Below are 21,357 nucleotides of genomic sequence, written 5' to 3' on the forward strand. Positions count from 1 at the left end.
GTAGGTGTAATTTTTGTTCTTGTTACCACAGTGCATTACCTTACACTTGTCTGTGTTGAAGCGCATTCTCCATTTGGTTGCCCATGCTTCTAATTTAACTAAGTCGTTCTGAAGAGACTCGGCATCCTTCTCTGTATTTATAGCCTTACACAATTTGGTATCATCTGCAAAAATTGACACCATGCTCTCTAGACCTTCTGTTAGGTCGTTAATGAAAATATTGAACAATAGCGGTCCTAATACTGAGCCTTGCGGCACACCACTTAGCACTTCAGTCCAAGTTGAAAAAGATCCATTAACCACAACGCGCTGCTCCCTATTAGCTAACCAGTTTTTGACCCAAGTGCATATTGTGCTTCCTAGCCCTGATTCTTGTAGCTTGTAGATAAGTCTCATGTGTGGTACAGTATCGAACGCTTTGGCAAAGTCTAAAAAGATTACATCCACGTCTTTACCCTGACGTCTTTACCCTACTGCCGTATATGTCCATTGATACTGCCATATATGTCCAGCGGTACTGCCATATAAATCCAGTGATCCTGCCGTATAATTACAGTGGTACTGGTGCATAAATCCAGTCTAGTGATACTACCATATATGTCCAGTGATACTGCCGTATATGTCAATTGATACTGCCATATATGTCCAACGGTACTGCCGTATAAATCCAGTGATCCTGCCGTATAATTCCAGTGGTACTGGCGTATAACTCCAGTGATCCTGCCGTATAATTCCAGTGGTACTGTACTGGTGTATAAGTCCAGTCCAGTGATACTGCTGTATATGTCCAGTGATACTGCTGTATACGTCCATTGATACTGCCATATATGTCCAGCGGTACTGCCATAAAATTCCAGTGATCCTGCTGTATAATTCCAGTGGTACTGGCGTACAAGTCCAGTCCAGTGATACTGACGTATATATGTCCAGCGATACTGCTGTATATGTCCATTGATACTGCCATATATGTCCAGCGGTACCGCAGTATAAATCCAGTGATCCTGTCATATAATTCCAGTGATCCTGCCGTATAAATCCAGTGATACTAGTGTATAAGTCAAGTCCAGTGATACTGCCGTATATGTCCAGTGATACTGCCATATAATTCCAGTAGTACTGGCGTATAAATCCAGTCCAGTGATGCTGCCATATACGTCCAGTGATGCTGCAGTATATGTCAATTGATACTGCCATATATGTCCAGCGGTACTGCCATATAATTCCAGTGATCCTGCCATATAATTCCAGTGGTACTGGCGTATAAATCCAGTCCAGTGATGCTGCCATATATGTCCAATGATGCTGCACTATAATGTCCATTGATACTGCTGTATATGTCCAGCGATACTGCAGTATAAATCCAGTGATCCTGCCGTATAATTCCAGTGATCCTGCCATATAATTCCAGTCCAGTGATACTGCTGTATATGTCCATTGATACTGCTGTATATGTCCAGCCTTACTGCCATATAAATTCAGTGATCCTGCCATATAATTCCAGTGATCCTGCCATATAATTCCAGTGGTACTGGCATATAAGTCCAGTCCAGTGATCCTGCCATATATGTCCAGTGGTACGTATTGCCATATAATTCTAGTGATACTGCTATATATATATATATATATATATATATATATATATACATACCCTGTTGCAAAGCGGATTACTGAGGTCATAACAACTATGCTGGTGTTAGACATGCATCCAGTATCCTCCATTAGTGCAGTGGGACTGCAGTGCCAACCCTAGATAGGCCAGGTGTTTGTGCCGCACACTTGTGTCGCTTAGCTTAGTCATACAGCTACCTCATTGCACCTCTTTTTCATCTTTGCATGATGTGCTGTTTGGAGCCTTTTTTTATATCTGCCCTCCTGTCTGACACTGCAGTGCCACTTCTAGATGGGCCAATTGTTTGTGTCACTTAGCTTAGTCATAGAGCTACCACATTGCACCTCTTTTTCATCTTTGCATCATGTGCTGTTTGGGGCTTTTTTATACACTGCAGTGCCTTTCCTAGATGGGCCAGGTGTTTGTGCTGCACACTTGTGTCGCTTAGCTTAGTCATACAGCAAACTCATTGCAATTCTTTTTCTCCATTGCATGATGTGCTATTTGGGGCCTATTTTTTTAAATCTGCCATCCTGTATGCCACTGCAGTGCCACTCCTAGATGGGCCAGGTGTTTGTGCTGCACACCTGTGCCGATTAGCTTAGTCATACAGCCACCTCGGTGCAACCTTTTGGCCTACAAACATTATTGTGAGGTGCGAGGTGTTCAGATAGACTGGAAATGAGTTGAAATGAATGTTATTGAGGTAATAATACCGAAGGATCAAAATTACCCACAAATTCTGTAATTTTAGCTGTTTTTACGTTTTTAAAAAAAATCATCCAGATCCAAAACCAAAACACGAAAGTGTGGTTTTAGCAAAACCAATCCAAAAACAAAACACAAGCAGGGAATTAAAACCAAATCCAAAACACAAAACATGAAAAGTGCCCACCGCACATCTCAATCAATGAGCCCTGCCCTAAACCAAGCCTCTTTTTTGCTCATAATTTGCATCTTATTTGCATAAATAAAACAACTGGGATCTAAAAAAAAAACTACTGGATTACACTTATTAGTTTGATGTTCATCATTTGTACATCTGTGTGAAACTGAGTCTTACTCTGTATATAAACAGCTATGAGGCAGGGGTCACTACTTTTTCCCACGCTTCTGTGACTTTGTGTCTGATTCATGTTTATACTGTAATTAAAGTGAAAAAGCAAGCAACTGGGCAAAACCAATATACACTGCAGGTAGGGCTGATGTAACATGTGCAGGATATTTAGATTTGGGTTGGGTTTGTTCAAACTGAAATCTAATTGCAATGTAAACATAAAGCTACATGTGTGCTACATGCAAAAGCAGCCAGTATTTACCCTGCACAGAAAAATATAACTCACTCAACTCTAAATCTCTCTGCATATGTTACATCTGCCCATTCTGCAGTACAACATGGTTTTTCCCAGTTGGTTGCTTTTTTGCTTCACTTACAAACATGAACCAGGCCCTTTCTACATGTTTAAAACTCATTCCTGTGCAGTTAAACTTAAAGTCACAGCCCAGCACCTCTAGTACAAGGTGAGTGGTATTTCACTGCATCTGCAAATTTCAAAGAATATGCTACAACTCAGATCATCATAGTCACATACAGTGTATATATGACATACATGCCATACAGTAGATGTTACTGTAGGTGTACGAGGACACGTGTGTAATTTTGTGGTTTACCTTTTACAGATTAGAACTTTTACATTTGTCTATTAAGATAATGTTCAGTTTAGCAGCATTATGTCATAAACCAGAGTTTCACAAGCCATTAGAGTTAATGTTTTTTGGATATCCATGTTTGAATTCAGATCCTTAAATCGAATTAGGTACGAATTAAGTGGCACCAAGCCCTGACAACAAGCTGGGAGAAGGGGGGGGAGACACGGGTACCAACCCCTGATAACAAGCAGTCAAGTTAAAAGAAAGTAGCCTTACTGTGTGTGCCATAATGTGTAAGGGACACTACTGTTCTGTCCTTGGTCCTCTTCTCTTCTCTCTCTATACGTCCTCACTAGGTATGCTCATTAGTTCTTTTGGTTTCCAATATCATCTCTATGCTGATGACACTCAAATCTATCTTTCCTCTCCAGACCTCTCCCCTACTCTCCTCACTCATATCTCCAACTGTCTCTCTGCTATCTCTTCCTGGATGTCCCAGCGCTTTCTTAAACTTAACATGTCTAAGACTGAGCTGATCATCTTCCCTCCCTCCCGCATAACCTCACCTCCTACAATCTCATTATCCATTGATGGCACTACTATCTCCTCTACCCCCCAAGTGCGCTGTCTTGGAGTAATCCTTGACTTCTCCCTCTCCTTCAAACCACACATTCAGCACCTCTCACAAACCTGCCGTTTTCATCTAAAAAATATTTCCAGGATCAGACCCTTTCTGACCCAGGATGCTACTAAGACTCTTATCCACTCACTGGTCATCTCCAGACTGGACTACTGTAATCTCCTCCTGACTGGCATTCCTGACAAATACCTCTCTCCACTCCAATCTATCCTCAATGCTGCTGCCCGGCTCATTTTCCTCACCAAATGCACTACGTCCTCCTCTCCTCTCTTACTAGACCTTCACTGGCTCCCCTTCCCTTTCAGAATCCATTTCAAGCTTCTCACACTTGCTTACAAAGCCCTCACCCACTCCTCTCCCATCTACATCTCTGATCTTATCTCGCTTTACACTCCCACCCGTCCTCTTCGCTCTGCTAATGCTCGCCGACTCTCCTGCCTACGGATTACTTCCTCCCACTCCTACCTCCAAGATTTTTCACGTGCTGCACCACTTCTCTGGAATTCCCTACCTCTCCCCCTCAGACTCTCCACCTCTCTACAAAACTTCAAACGGGCTCTCAAGACCCACTTCTTCACCAAACCCAGCCAAATCTCATCCTAAACCTCTGTTCCACGCTCTCTATGTACCCCATCTGTCTCACCCCTGTCTGTCTACCCCTCCCCTTTAGAATGTAAGCTCTCACGAGCAGGGCCCTCTTCCCTCATGTGCTTACCCTTTTCTTACTTTAATAATCTTAAGCTGCACCAAATCCAGCAGTCTTCTGCCACCTGATACTTATTCCAGTGTCATCTGCTGATGTAGCTATGTTTATTTACCCTGTACTTGTCCTATATTGTAGTCAACTGTAAGTTGCTGTTTTCCTGGTTGATTATTTGTTTATGTACTCTGTAATTGGGCGCTGCACAACCCTTGTGCCGCCACATAAATAAAGGATAATAATAATACTGTGTGGGGCATATTATGGTGTTGGGGCATAACTGTGTACCATAATGTATAAGGGGCATTACTGTGCGGGGCTTAATATGGTGGTAAAGGCATAACTGTGGGGTATAATTTGTAAGGGGCATTATTGTGTGGGCATAATACAGGTAGAGTATCCCTTATCCAAAATGCTTGGGACCAGAGGTATTTTGGATATGGGATTTTTCCGTATTTTGGAATAATTGCATACCATAATGAGATATCCTGGTGATGGGACCTAAATCTAAGCACAGAATGCATTTATGTTACACCTTATACACACAGCCTGAAGGTCATTTTAGCCAATATTTTTTACAACTTTGTGAATTAAACAAAGTGTGTCTACATTCACACAATTCATTTATGTTTCATATACACCTTATACACACAGCCTAAAGGTAATTTAATACAATATTTTTAATAACTTTGTGTATTAAACAAAGTTTGTGTACATTTAGCCATCAAAAAACAAAGGTTTTACTATCTCACTCTCACTCAAAAAAGTCCGTATTTCGGAATATTCCGTATTTCGGAATATTTGGATATGGGATACTCAACCTGTATATTGTCAGTGGCATGACTACAGTGTAAGATAGACTTTCTGTGAAAAATCACTCCCCTTTTATCAAGGCCACACCATTTTTTAGTGTCCGCCTTTAGTGGGGGGGGGGGAGGGTGTTAAATATTTTTACTTGTTCTCACTGGGGATCAAATTGTCTAGAAACTGGTCTTGATACAAAATATACTCAAAAATACTACAAAAACCAATCTTCAGCACCTGGTTGGTGGACAAAATTTGAAGAAAGTAGACTGTGTACACCTACACAATGCTCTGATCACATCTGTAAGTGTACAGTACCTTTCCTACCACTTATGGCCCCTTTAGTGACTGCAAGGAAAGAGTATGAGGTTGGAGGCTATTCAGGTCACCTCACAGAATACCATCTGTAGAGGGGTGGTCTTCAGTATGCCGAATGTCAGGATCCCGGCGCACCGTACACCGGCGCCGGGATCCCGACACCCAGCATACCGACAGATATTCTCCCTCATGGGGGTCCACAACCCCCCTGGAGGGAGAATAAATAGCGTGGCGCGGGCAGCGTGCCACCGTGCCCACAGCGTGGCAAGCGCAGCGAGCCCACAAGGGACTCCTTTGCACTCGCCACACTGTCGGTATGCCGGCGGCCGGGCTCCCGGCGCCGGTATGCTGGTCGCTGGGAGCCTGGCCGCCGACATTCCATACTACACCCCTGTAGAGTAATAGAGTAAGCAAGGATGTATGGAATACCTGTACTCAGGGGCATAACCACAACTTTGTGGGACCAATAGCCACATTTTGAAGGGGCTCATATTCCATTGCTGTTAGACAGACATCTCTCTGCAGCAACTGTTAATTTTATAAACCCACTAGCTGTTCTACCCGCGCTTTGCATGGGAGTTTCTGATTTTCACGGTTGTAAATATAAATGAGTGTTAACATTTTGGTAAATCTATAGAGATATCTTAATGCAAGTAAATATGAATCCATGGTTCTTGGCGTTACCCGTAGCAGATACGGTCAAAAGTCACAGGACCATTTTTATAGTTTATTAAATTCTACACACTGGAGATGCAATCCAAACCCCTTTTTCATCTCCTTAGGGGAGGTTTATAAAAATTCTAATTGTGTTGCTTTCCTACTTCCCACCTACAGAATATCTATGTTAAATTTCATCTTCCTAACATATCGGGACGTAAGAGAATTAGAGATGAGTCAGTGAGTGAGTGAGTGAGTGAGTGAGTGAGTGAGTGAAGGGTTTCACATTTTTGTAGTTTATTAAATTCTACACACTGGAGGTGCAAGCCAAATTTTGATCCAATTGTCTGTTTTGTTTGGGTATTATCATTGCAAGCCATACTTCGGTAATGATGTCATTATGTCAACCCCCTTTTCATCCCCTTAGGTGAGGTATATTAAAAATCTAATTAGGTAGTTTTACGCTTTCTCAGCTGAAGAATGCCTATGTTAAATTTCTGCTTCCTAACATATCGGGAAGTAGGAGAATTAGTGATGAGTCTGTGAGTGAGTGAGGGCTTTCACATTTATATATATATATATATATATATATATATACTGTAAATAGTAGTACCCTAGTTTATTTTATGAAACATAGGAGTTCTAGTTCACATCATGTCACATTGTAGGGCTGCCAGTGGGTATTATGCAACACAGGACCCCCCAAATTACATTATGATATGCAGTGTCCCCTTTTCATTTTATGCCACATTACAGTGCCCCCAGGTCATATTATGCCACACCATAGTGCCTCATCCTCCTATTGTACCACATTACAGTGCCCCAGTTCATATTATGTAACATTATACTGCCATCTAGTACACTTTATTCCACATTACAATGAGCAGGCCCAAGGGCTTAAGCAGATATATTGTTGGCCCCAAAGGCAAAAGTTTATGGACCACCCTATGGTGAAAAATGTATATAACAGATGTGACTGTGACGGGGAAGGTGGGCCCCTCTCAGCTTTGAGCCCCATAGCAGCTGCACTTTCTGCAGCTATGGTAGCGATGCCCTTGCTTGTACTGTTAGGGTGCCCTTAGCACTGGATTTTGGAAACACTGTGTTAAGGGTTCCAAAGACTTTAAAGATTGCCCAATATATTTTGGTCAATCCAACTTCAGTATATTCTTATTATAGGAAACATGACTCATCAAAAAATTACTTACCCTAATACTCCTTTGTGTACCCAAGCCAAATTCAGAGCACAGCCAATGTTACCTGAAACTCCCAATGGTTGATTAGTTGTGACTTCAGTTGAACTTGAGTGTAGTGTAAAATATCATTGTTTTCAAATAGTCAATATTGAGCAGCATCTCTGACCTTACAGTATATTGTTATTTCCAAAACTTGTCACAACTTCAGTCTCTAAACAATACCTAATGTATTTGTATACAGTAGCAGATCTTGCCACGAGCAAGCAGGCTTCTTGTCCATGGCACTGCTGTCCCGAGGGCACCGCCGCCGTGGCAAGATCCACTACTGGTGCCGTGCGGTGTGTGATGACGTCGGGTGCCCTGCAACGGCATTGTGGGAGCAGCTATGGACGATAGAGGTCATAATTGACCTCTAGTGTCTATGCAGTGCTATGGGAGAGACGTCACAACGTCTCTCCCACAGAGCCGAGGAGCGGTGCCGGCGGCCGGAGATGGAGTGGGGCTGGTGAGTATTTATTTATTTTGGTAAGTGGCACTACCAGGGACATTAATTCTTGGGAGGCACAGTTACAAGGGGCACAACTACTGGGGGCACAACTACTAAGGGCATAGTACTGGGGGCAAAACTACTGGGGGCACCACTACTGGGGGCACAACTACAGGGGGCAAAACTACTGAGGGCACAACTACTGGGGGCACAACTACTGGGGGCATAGCCACAGGGGGCTAAACTACTGGAGGCACAGTTACTGGGGGCACAACTAATGAGGGCACAGCTACAGGGGTCAAAACTACTGCAGGCACAGCTAAAGGGAGCACAACTCTATAGGGGGTACAACTCTATAGGGGGCACAGCTACAGAGGGCATAACTGTGACCACGCCCCTTCCCCATCAAGACACGACCCTATTTTTTGCCTTGTGCCTAATGCGCGCACTAGCCCTATTTTGCCTGTCGGGGGAAGGGGCTTGTGCCGTGGGCACCACAAGGTCTAGAACTGGCTCTGCCTATATGTCATATTTATTTTATAAACAAGACAAAATTATTTAAAGGATCCACATTTTAAGCCCATTTCCTCCCGTGATGGTATAAGTGCATGGAGCTATGGTCAACACACTTACGGCAGCCGTGATAAGGGCAAAAGCCTTACCTACTGCAGATGTCTGTAAGTACCTCTTACTGAGGTGAGAGCTGTAACCTGCGGTAAGTGCAGCGTGCGGGCTTACCGCCGACTGGAACTTAATAGCTATTGGCACTGCAGTAACCCCCGTGGCTAATTGTATATGCTCTGTTATATTGTGTTAATAAAATAATTAATATTTATATTGTCGTAAAGGACAGTGGTTTAAGTCGTTTATCAATCTAAATGTAATAAAATAAAGAAGGTACGGTAAACATTATGATATATTGTTCTTACACAAACTTTGTCTGCTATCTCAGTTATACAATATGTTGTGAATTCTTTAAATCTTCCGAAAGAACAGTACAACTTCAGACTATTAGAAGAATCAGGGGAATATATTTAATTATGTGCGAAAATAGCAAAAATCTTACACCTACAGGGTTTTTCCAATGGATGCAAGATTTTTGATATTCATTTGTGTGTTGGTTTTTGCTTTTTTTGAGAGACAGGGGATTTTTTTTTTCATATCCCCGAGAGCACAACCAATTTTTCCTAAAATCCATATTTTTAGGAGAAATGGTCAGGAATTGATTCCAGTTAGTTTAATCAGTTCAATTACAAAACACTGGTGGTCATTCTGACCTGTTCGCACACTGCAGTTTTCAACAGTGCAGTGATAAGGTCACTAATGTGCATGCATATGCACTGCAATGTGCAGGCGCGTCGTACGGTTACAAAGCGGATTGTTGCTGAGTGATGGATTTAACAAAGAATCCATTCGCATGGCCGATCGCAAGGAGATTGATAGAAAGAAGGCATTTATGGGTATCAACTGACCGTTTTCTGGGAGTGTTTGGAAAAACGCAGGTGTGTCCAAGCATTTGCAGGGCGGGTGACTGACGTCAATTCTGGGACCAGACAGGCTGAAGTGATCGCAGCGGCTGAGTAAGTTCAGACCTACTCAGAAACTGCACAAAATGTTTTTGCAGAGCTTGGCTGCACATGCACTTGCACACTTGCAAAGCAAAAATTCACTCCCCTATAGGCGGCGACTATCTGATTGCAGCGCTGCAAAAAGTAGCTAGCGAGCGATCAACTAGGAATTACCCCCACTGTCTCCTCCTCTAGTTCTCTCCAGCCTTGCAGATAGCTTCCGGGGACCGGCAGGCAAAGAACAGGTACAGTATGTACTACCGGTGCACCGGCACCTATCACACTACACTACCTCTCAGCCTGCATCTTCCTTCTCGCTACTACCCTGCACCTCCCTCCTTGCACATGCTATACTTATCTTCTCTGGCCGGTTTCTTTCTTCATGCAGGTGAGTGGAGGAGCTAGACCAAAAGTTGGAGGGTGCAGCATCCAGGTTAGTTGAGCATTTCCTTTTTTTTCTTACACTGCAAGGTTTTCTGTTTTTTTTTTTTTTTTAAATATGTTACCGCAGGCATCAGGTGGTCATCCAAAATTGGCCATGAAGTAACAAGTACACTTCTTGAGTATCACTTTAACATTTATTTACAAGCTATTGAGTATATATTTGAATTGTTAAGCATTGCTGTTTTGCAATTTTCCATTAGCATTACTATAATAGAGCAGTGTATAATAATTGTCATCATTTTTGTATAATGTTCAATTTAATCAATGCAGTGATCAGTAATTGCAGTCATTTTATGGCTTTTTTATTTTGTATTTAACTTTGTTGTTTATGTATTACAATTCTCATTTAGCTCACCAGACAATTTTTGGGGTCACACTTACAGGCTAAATATTTGGCTTTTGTCAGTATGTCATAGTACTATATTATTAAACAGCCTTTTTTTTTTCATTTAGCTTATGTATTGCACCTAATTGCATTGATTTTTATGATAAAAGTGTAACTGTTCTGACATGTTATTTGCTTTATAACTCTACTTAGAACTCCTAACACATCCATCATTATTAACCTTTTCTCATTTGTTTTACCTTGCAAAATTATTGACAGGATTGAGAGATGAGTTTGTTTGTCAGGTTAGGCTATTATGCGCTATGACAAGAGGAACGGCTGAGTAATGAAGCTGTTGCAAATCACTCCTAAATGAAAAACCATGATCAAGTGCTATGTACTTCAGAACTCTTATCTACTAGTTATATAATGATGAAAATCTTATGGGAAAACAGGAACATGACTTTGCAATAATGTGATAAGGTCTTGAGAATAAACAGATAATTAATACAGTATAAAGAAATGGTAACACCTTTGTGTTTGAATGGTTTTATTACGAATGAGATAAGTTCTCTCTCATATAAATACACATTGAAGTTACAAAAGCATAATAGTATACGGATTGCCATGACCGCCTGAATTCCTGTGAAAATCTAGTGCTTTTACAGGGAGGAAACCATCCAATAAATGTGCCTTCCCCAGTACTTCAATTAAATATTCTTATCCCATAAATTAAATCTTGTTTTGTATTTCGGCATGTACCTAGATGCATTCATGCCAATAATGCAGACACTGCCTGGAACGCCCTGATCCTCCCATCAGAAGATGGTTTCTTGCTCAGCCAATCCACGAGTGTCCTGTAAATATGGGTGAAAGGGGGGCAATAGTAGCTGTCTGATATCACAGACAGTGCCGTAAGTAGACATTTTAGCGCTGAGTGCAAGAAACAGCAATGGCCACCCCCTCATTTAAAATATGGCCAGTGCGCGTCATAGGTGTGTTGCTTCATGGGGAAGGGGTGTTTCCACAAAATAATACCAATTCATATTACACTGCACAGTAGTCTCCATTATTCAAATTGCACCATACAGTAACGCCACTACACCAGGTAGAGCCCTTTTACACATTACGCCAGGCAGAGTCCCCTTTTTACATATTATGGCAGGCAAAGTCCCCTTTTACACATTATGGAAGGTAGAGCCCCTTTTACACATTATGGCAGGCAGAGTCCACTTTTACACATTACGGCAGGCAGAGTCCCCTTTTACGCATTACAAGAGGCAGAGTTCTCTTTTTACACATTACGGAAGGCAGAATCCCCTTTAAACACATTAAGGAAGGCAGAATTCCCTTTTTACACATTACGGCAGGCAAAGTTCCTTTTTACACATTACGACAGGCAGTGTTCTAGAGAGATAATGTGAGGCACAAGATGAGTATAGGCACTTGCAGTACCAAACACTTGAATGAGTACTCACAATATCTACATTGAGCAACTGAACTGGTCACTCCTAATGGCTCCTTCCTTGAGTTTTTTACCTGTACTTACTATATACAATTACAGTAGTTCAAGCACACTGTCAAAAATGAATTAATCATGATTGCAGTTCCTACTTGTAAGTTAAAAGCCTGGTGATTTTTTTTTTAAATGTTGAAATTGGACCGATAGACTACCTTATAAATAGCTTACCTTTTAAATGGCATGTGGTTGCACATGGGGAAACAAATAAAAAAACAGAAAAAGTGCTCTCAAAGTAGAATATCATCTTCTAGTAACCAAGGAGGAAGAGTATAAATATGGATTCCTACCATTTATTTGTGTACCTTAACAAAGACTGTTTATGTTGAAATGCATTGGTAGAGCACAGGGACTGCTGCTATTTGGAACCTAGGGAGGCTAACCATCTTAAAAATGGAGGTGTTTTACCCAGGATTTACCCACTCATGCTGTTTAAAGTGCATTATTGAAGGCCCTAGTTGGTACACAATTATTTTTATTGGTGGTATATTTTTATATATTTTTCCTGATGTTCAATAAATGATATGCTGTTTTACGCTATGAGAAACACGTTTTTGATCTTTTGGAGGTTCATTAATGTGGTCATATACTAGTGGTTGAGCCAATTATGAGTAGCTGACATTAATGACCTAAATGACCCATCCTATTCTGAGATCCAAACATACAGGAAGACTTATACTATATCTATCTGAAGTTATCTGTGGATTAAGGCCCTCATTCAGCGTGGATCGCTAAAACTGCATGAATGCAAATCAGCCAATTATCAGAAGACTGCACATGCAGATGTGCGAAGGCCGCATTGCGATTGCCATGTGTTCGCAGGGTCTGTGAGATGCGGTCAAAAATTGCTTAACAGGAAGTGACTGTTAGTGGGAGACAACATGGTGTTTGTGGAAAGTGGTTGGGAAAATGCAAGCGTATCATGGCCATTTTTGGGGCACATATCTGACATTAGCCGAGATCGCTTGCGATAAAAACATGGCTCCAGTGTGACTGCATCCACATTGTTCTGAATAGGCATGGGTCAACTGCAACTGTCGATGGTACTCGGTTTCTGCGTATGTATCGCAATTCTGGGAATGCATACGCTGAGCTGCGATTGCATCGGTGGGTATCTTTTACCATTTCAGGGCGGTTCTTCACATGTGATATTTAGCAGTAGCAGTTTTGAGACAGTTGCAATTGCAGTCTCAATAGCGATCCAAGCTAAGGGCCTAAAGTTATAGAGATGATATTTTGCTTTGGGAGCGCTTTCTCATTTTTTCTTTTTGCATCTAAAATATGTATTGGTTGGTGGTAACCCCTCAGTTCTGCACGTTTAACCCAGCACAGAAGGTGATTCCTTTATCTTTCACATTACATATTGGGGGTCATTCTGAGTTGATCGCTCGTTAGCAATTTTTTGCAGCACTGTGATCAGGTTAATTCTCAGCAAAACTGTGCATGCGTATGCACCGCATTGCACAGGCGTGTCATACGGGTACAAAGAAGATTGGTGCTGGGCGATGGATTTAATGAAGAATACATTCGCACAGCCGATCACAAGGTGATTGACAGAAAGGGGGCAATTGTGGGTGTCAACTGACCATTTTCTGGGAGTGTTTGCAAAAACGCAAGCGTGTCCAAGCATTTGCAGGGCGGATGTCCGACGTCAATTCCAGGACCAAAAAGACTGAAGTGATCGCAGTGGCTGAGTAAGTCCAGAGCTACTCAGAAACTGCAAAAAAACTTTTTTGTGCCATCGGCTGCAAAAGCGTTTGCACACTTGCAAAGCTAAAATACACTCCCCCATAGGCGGCGACTATCTGATCGCAGTGCTGCAAAAAGTTGCTAGCGAGCGATCAACTCGGAATGACCCCCATTGTGCAGGTTCACTCCTGATGACAAGTCATGCATTGTCTAAAAGGACATTATTGTAGGCTATACTGTTTTACTCTTCACTTCACAGAAGTCCTGTAATTCCCATTATCACACCATATAACATTGATTACTAACCGGTAAAATGCAACTATTTTCTATAATCATCACAAAAAAAGCCATGCTACTGCACTTTAGACAACTACTGGGGCTGGCCTAGACAGATGTGACACTTAAGTAGTATTTAATAGTAGGAAACATAATACATTTGAAAGAATATTCTCTGTGGCAGTTCAACAGATTTTTTTCTTTCCACATTCATCACACAGAAATTGTATTAGTATTTTAAAAAAGTTGAAAAAAGTTTGTTTGCAACTACAGTTTTCCTGCATTCACATGACAGGAGACCCACAAATACTCTGTTCTATTGCTCTTCCACTACAGATGGGTCCACGGTTATCTTGACTAGTTTTCTGCGCCTAGGCACAACATGATTTATTAGCATAAACCATTCATCTATTGTTCTCAGCTGCAATACAATACAGAGAATAATACAGCAGGGGATTAAGTCATTACAGCAGGGGATTAAGTCCGACTGGCCAGTCTCAGTTAATCCTATTAAAGGTCAAGATAAATCTGGACCCATCTGTATATCTAACTCTCATTCTGTTGCTTCTTATGAGGACACATCTGTACTGTATGCTGTATGTGAAGATAAAACATATAAAGCATAAATTTGGGATCTAATACAATTTTTACTGACTAGAATTAGGTCATACAGTATACCACATTGCATTAACTAACTAAATATGTGTAAGCACATTTTATAGAAAAAGAGCAAAATAGAGCCAAAAATGTTCCCTATTTACTTGTTAAAAGAAACTTACAAAGCACAAAATCTACTGTCCTTCAGTGGCTCTGTATATGTACAAGAAGGTCTGCATGTCTATCATGTACAACCATGGTGCATGAAACATCACAATTGTGCAAAAGTATTCAAGTGATGTAAAATACAGCATTTTCTCTAGGCTTTCCTACTTTTTGTGGTTAGTACAGTAGATCTATGTGTAGAAATATCATACATTAAGTCTCTCATTGCTAATCAATCCACCAACAAAGGCTGCCTCTTTGTTAATATCAACTCCTTCCTGTCGATCTCCCTTTCTCTGAAATTACCACTCACTTCACCTCAAAAATGGATTCCATCTGCCATAGAATTTGCTTTCTGCACACTCTACTATCTACTCCCATCTACACCTCCTAGACTGATTTTTTTTGTATTCTTTTCTCAGGCAAGTACATGCCCTTTTCCCCTTATGTTCGCCCTTCCCTGCTCACTTGAGCATTTCAGTCTCTTCTGGTACCTTCCTCTTCTCCTTCAAACAAGTCCTGATCTACCAAATTTGTAAAAATAAACCATCTCATTACCCTTTCTTTCTTACTATCTACTGCCTCTTCTCCACTATCTCCTACAATTTTAAACTCATTGTATACAATCAACTCACCTCCTTCCTTTCCTCTCACCTCCTCATTGATTCTAAGAAATCGCCATTCAACCAACACTGCATTAAAAAAAATCAACAATTATAAGGTCCACTTCATGATACTTATTCTCATTGATGTCACAGCTGTAATTGAAACAGTTGACCACCCTCTCACTCTACAAATCCTTCACCGTATTGGCATCCATGACATATCCCATCACCAAACCACTCCTCCTTTGCCTCCACACTTGCTTTCAATGTTCTTTTGGCATATACTATGGCATCCATACTTACCTCAGTGAGCTTATCAGTTCTTTTGGACTCCAATATCACCTGTACAGAAATCACTCAAATTTGCATCTTAGCCAACTCCTCTTAGATGACCTACTACACTATAAAACTGAACCATTCAAACTGAAAAGATTGTCTTCTCCCTTACAAAAGCCCTCTTTCTCTCCCCACTGACAATACCTCGATCTCATCTGTTCCTCAAGTCTGCTGAGTGATCCCAGATTCTGATCTTTTGCCCTGCTCTCACAATTAGTTCCTCTCCCAAATCTGCCATTTCCATATACGTGGCTATTAAATAATGAGATTGATGCTATAATTTACAATTATATATAATAAGTACAGTACATTTTAACTCCATTTCTCTTCTTTGTATTCCCATTCTGCATCCATACAGTACACCTCTGTTTTCAAATTTTCCATTGGTCAGAGCCATTCTGTAGCTCATTTTCTGTCAGCTGTCTCAACAGCTCCATCATTTTTCTTCTTTACCTCAGTAACTGATGAAAAATGGGTTCACTTGAGAAAAGATTTAACTTTAGGGAAGATTAAGTCACGCAGTGCTGGGTCTGGCAAGTATGGAGGGTGTTCTAGCAGTGCAATCTGTTTCTTGCCCAAAGAAAGAGCTGTGTCAGCCAGTGTGTTGTCCTGATGGATGATGAAACCATTTTTCAACAACTTTGGCCTCTTTATTATAATTCTTTCCCACTAAGTTTCTAAAATAATTTTGTGGTAAAGTTGAGTTGCTGTTGTGCCTACTGATACCCATTTTCCAAAACAACACTATTGATGCTTTGATATGCTTTCTTTATTCTTTGTGATGATGGTGTTTTTCAGTGCATAAACTGGTGTTTTGTCTCAGTATTGTACTGGAAGATCCCTGTTTCATCACAGGTAATAACAGTACCTAAAAAATTGGAATCTGCTTGAATTTGTTCCAAAATGTCTGTACAAATTCACTTTCAATTTTCTTTCGGCTAAGCAGTGAGAAACCTTGGGGTCATCTTAGAACAAACTTTTGTCATGTTGAGATCTGGATGCAAAACATGAACAACAGTTTCTTTGTCAATGTTTACCATTTCCGCTATGATTCGGATGCTGAGTCAATGGTCAATTCGAATAAGTTTCTCAATTTGTTCTAGATTTTTGTTTTTGATGTGCAAGGCCTTTTTTGTGACACTCAAACACAAGTACATGTGACATACGGAAAGATTCGGTGGCATTTTGTTCAATTTATCTAAAAAGTTTGTGTTAGCACATTGCTCTACTTTTAAACTAAGCCTTTTTAAGACACATAGGAAGAGCACAACTTCTTCGATTGCTATGTGACAGTAGACTATCTGTGGGAGATGGGTGAAATTTGCTAAACTATTTTGGTATAGTCCAAGATCAGTGGTCCCCTACTCTCTTTTAGCGCAGACAGTATAGTTTATTTTCTACAAGTACTTGTCATTCGATAGCCACACCCATAAGAATCAGACCATTTCGCACCATGAAAGCCACAAACACCCTCATTCACACCCTTATCTCCCAAACAAACTACTTTAATCTAATACTGATCAGAATATCGATCTTCCCCCTTCCTCCCTTCAGTCCATCCTTAAATGCCTGCCACATTTCCATCTCTGTTGACCTTCTTTGGCTCCCTGTCTCATTCAGAATCTTGTTCAAATTCATTTCACTCACATGCAAAGCCCTCAAAACTGCTCCACTACATCTCAAGAATCATTGCCATACACAAACCCTCAAGCTATATTCTGCCCATGAATCCCACTTCAACACCTCCTCCCATGTTGTTTACAGGGTATACACCATGCTACTCCCTATCTCTATCTCTGGATTGCCCTCCTACTCTCATCATCCTCCCAGCTTCAAATGTGCCCCAAAACCTAACTTCTTTATAGAAGTTTTAAATCCTCCTTTTAAATCTCCTACCACTGTATTCACCAAGACTACAACATGTTTCATTTTACATACTGCAAACCTCTCCAAAGTAATGGAAAAAGGAGGGGCTGGTGATATAGCTTATCTAGCTTTTAGTAAGGCTTTTGACACTGTCCCACATTGCAGACTGCAAAATAAACTCGAAAGTATGGAATTGGAGACTTAGGGAGTAATTCAGACCTGATCGCTGGGCTGCGTTTTTTGCTGCCCTGCAATCACATAATTGCTGCCTACAGGGTGAGGGTGAATTTGCTGTGCAAGTGTGCATTCGGATGTGTAGCAAAGCTGCACAAACTGATTTTGTGCAGTCTCTGCTCCGCCCAGGACTTACCCAGCCACTGCGATTGCTTCTTGCTGGTCCCCGGAGCTGACATCAGACACCCTCCCTTAAAATGCTTTGACACAATTGTGTTTGTCTGGACACTCCATGGAAATGGTCAGTTGCCACCCACAAATGGCCTCTTCCTGTCAATCACCTTGCGAACGGCTGTGAGATAGGATTTTTTACACCATCCTGTCACTGACCCTCGATCCCTGTTGCTGCGGTCCGTCACACCTGCACAGTGTGATGCATATGCATGCTCAGTTCAGATCTGATTGCACACTGTGCAAAAATGTACAGCAGAATTCAGTTCTGAATTACCCCCTAAGATGGTTGAATGAATAAGATTTTGGTTGCAGGATAGAAAACAGAGAGTTGTAGTAAATGAAGTGCAATCACAGGAGGGAAATGTTACCAGTGGAGTACCCCAGGGATCTGTATTTAGACCAGTGCTTTTTAATATCTTTATTGGTGACATGTCAAATGGCATTAAAGGGAAAGTATGTCTTTTGCAGATGACACAAAGGTATGCAACAGGGTAGACACACCAGGAGAGGTAAAACAAATGATTGAGGATCTAGGTAGACTATACGTATGGTCAAGAACATGGCAATTACAGTTTAATGCCACAAAATGCAATAACATGCACTTGGGTCTTAAAAATCCAAAGGCTAAATATAGTATTAATGGCACTATACTGTAAATTCTGAAGAGGAAAGCTATCTAGGAGTCACTATTCCAGGTGACTTAAAGGCAAGTAAGCAATGTAACAAAGCAATGAGGAATGCCAGTCAGATGCTTGGTTGCAAAGGAATCAGCAGCAGAAAGAAAGAAGTAATAATGCCACAGTACAGATCATTGCTACAGCCTCATCTAGAATACTGTGTTCAGTTCTGGAGGTCATATCTTCAGAAGGATATTAATACATTAGAGACAGTACAAAGAAGGACAACTAAAATGGTGGATGGCGTACAGATGGGTCCATGCTTATCTCGGCTAGTTTGCTGCGCCTAGGCACAACATGTTTACTAACATAAACCCTTCATCTATTGTTCTCAGCTGCAATACAATACAGAGAACAATACATCAGGGGATTAAGTCATTACAGCAGGGGATTAACTCCGACTGCCCAGTCTCAGTTAATCCTATTAATGGTCAAGATAAACATGGACCCATCTGTACATCACAAAACATACCCAGAAAGACTAAAAAATCTCAATATGTATAGTTTGGAGCAAAGAAGGGAAAAGGGGGACATGATAGAAACTTTCAAATATATCAAGGGTTTTAACAAAGCCCAGGAGGGAAACATTCTTCAAAAGATGAGAAGTATTAGAACACAAGGACACACTGGAGGGAGGGAGGACCAGGGGAAATTTGAGGAAACATTAATTCTTAGGAAGGGTAGCGGTCAAGTGGAATAGCCTCTCATCAGAGGTGGTAGAGGCTGAGACAGTAGAGTCATGTAAACATGCATGGGATAGGCATGTGAATATCCTTACAAAGAAAGGTTTGAGGTAAAAAAGTAGCAGATGAGATAAGCCAAGTGTTTATTTTCTGCTGTCAAATTATATGTTTCTATAATATAAGATCTCGCAAGCATGGTCCAAATGTAATTATGCAAATAGCTGGTTGTAATTACTATTATTGTAATAATATAAACTTGTCTTGAAAATATAGTGCATAATCCATTTCCTGTGTACAGCACCATGGAACTCATTTGAGACCATGTAATAAAAAAAAATATTGGTAATTAACTTAATGTTCTAGTGTTAATTCAATTATTAGATATTCTGTAGTTTCCACTGTGTACAGTATCTTCCATTTACCTTTAGTGTGAAATTTTTTTCTAAAGGGGGTACACATGGAGAGATCTGTGTTTAAAATCTAAGATATCTGAGAAGATTGCTTAGATTTCAAGCAGGGATCTGTCGTGTGTATGCCCCCCAGCGATTGCAATGCGCGGGGCTATCGCCAGTGCTAGATTGAGCCTGCATGCAGGCTCAATCTAGCGGGTCACTCACTTCACCGCTGTGTGAAGTGAGCGCCCCCCGTACGTCCATCCCCTTGCTCAGCACATCACGCAGTGCTTAGCGGGGGGAAAGATGTGTGCTGAGCGGTCTGTGTTATGATCGCTCAGCACACATCTCTCCCATCAGTACCCCCCTTAAAGGTCGTATCTACTGCTATTGTCTCCAGTAACCCATGGTAAGATTATTTGGAGATAAACCTACAAAACAAGCAGTGAAGTATATACTGTACATGTACATGTATCCCGGGTAATATGTGTTATGTTATTGCAATTTCAATAAGGAAATAAAAATACTTTTTTTAAATTTGAACCAAGTTGAACTGAGAGCCCAAATTTGCGCACACAGGTTCAGCATAAACATATTTTACATTTAAATATAACAAACATCAGTTTATCCAGAAGCATTTCACTTAGGCAAATATGTATTTTGTATGGTATAATTATTTTAATACTATGTTTAATACTACCAAATTACTGTAAAGACATTTTAAGACTACATTTAGTTAAAACAAACTTTATTCAAAATTACAGCTAGCATAGGTACTGAAGGTTGTTCCAATAAATTGCAATATTTGCTTAATATACCAGTATCTCTCAACAAGTATGTGTTGCCTCCTGTTCAATCCTAAACATTTCAGTACACACTTTTTCTTAGTTTCCTGCTAAAGGGAACAGATTTCAACCACTGATTGGTAAACATCAGTCTCATTCATCCCAAAGACTCAATTAAGTTAAATTTGGTCAAAATTGAAACGCATAACTATTCTTCAAGTACTTTTAGCAATACAGAGAATGCCAGCTAAATTGATTTCCTAAATGATAATTGTGCTACAAAGTAATTATTCAGCAGTTGGTGGTACAATAGTTTCATTTTATACAGTACCTTAGCTTATTATACCATTGGCTGGACAGAAAACACAACCACTTAATCTAATAAAGCACAATATTATTAAAGCAGATAGATTATTTTTGAGCATATATAATTGATTTGACTCTAAATTCACAAAACATTATTATGTAATTCTTTCAGATCACAAATCTTGCATTTGCATTAAATATCTGACTGGTTTAACGTTCAGAAATCACAGTATTACAGCACTACACTTTCTATGTACATCAATCTTGTGATTCAATAGTTTAGCAGACCAACAGCAATTTAAAACAGTCAGGATAGGTAAACACCCTCAGCACAATAATGATTTTAAGCAATGATTTATGAACCTATTTAGCCACCATTTTATATGCTATAAAAAAAATGTGCATGTGATAGAAATGTTAAGATTTAGCATTCAAGGAAATGTAAGCACTAAATAGTAAAAATAATCTACTGCACAGATAAGATTAACCAAACCTTTAACAGAGGAAATCAACAGTTGGGGTAAGAAAAACTTATTTAAAAAAAGTTAATGAAAATAAAAAAAATAAAAAAAAAACAGGAAAGGTTTAACTTAATTTTTGTTTTGAAAAAAAGATGACATAGGTGTTCAGTGTCAATTATAAGCAGTAATTGTAT

The 21,357-nt window shown here is 40.4% G+C and overlaps 1 protein-coding gene across 2 annotated transcripts in view; it reads right to left on the reverse strand.

Moving 5' to 3' along the window:
- The window catches only part of PCDH15 (protocadherin related 15), a 2,278,876-nt gene that overhangs the window by 1,070,669 nt on the left and 1,186,850 nt on the right, over positions 1–21,357 (reverse strand). The gene's annotated exons all lie outside the window — the stretch shown is intronic.

Source organism: Pseudophryne corroboree, chromosome 3, assembly GCF_028390025.1.
Source record: "Pseudophryne corroboree isolate aPseCor3 chromosome 3, aPseCor3.hap2, whole genome shotgun sequence".
NCBI classification, from domain to species: Eukaryota; Metazoa; Chordata; class Amphibia; order Anura; family Myobatrachidae; genus Pseudophryne; species Pseudophryne corroboree.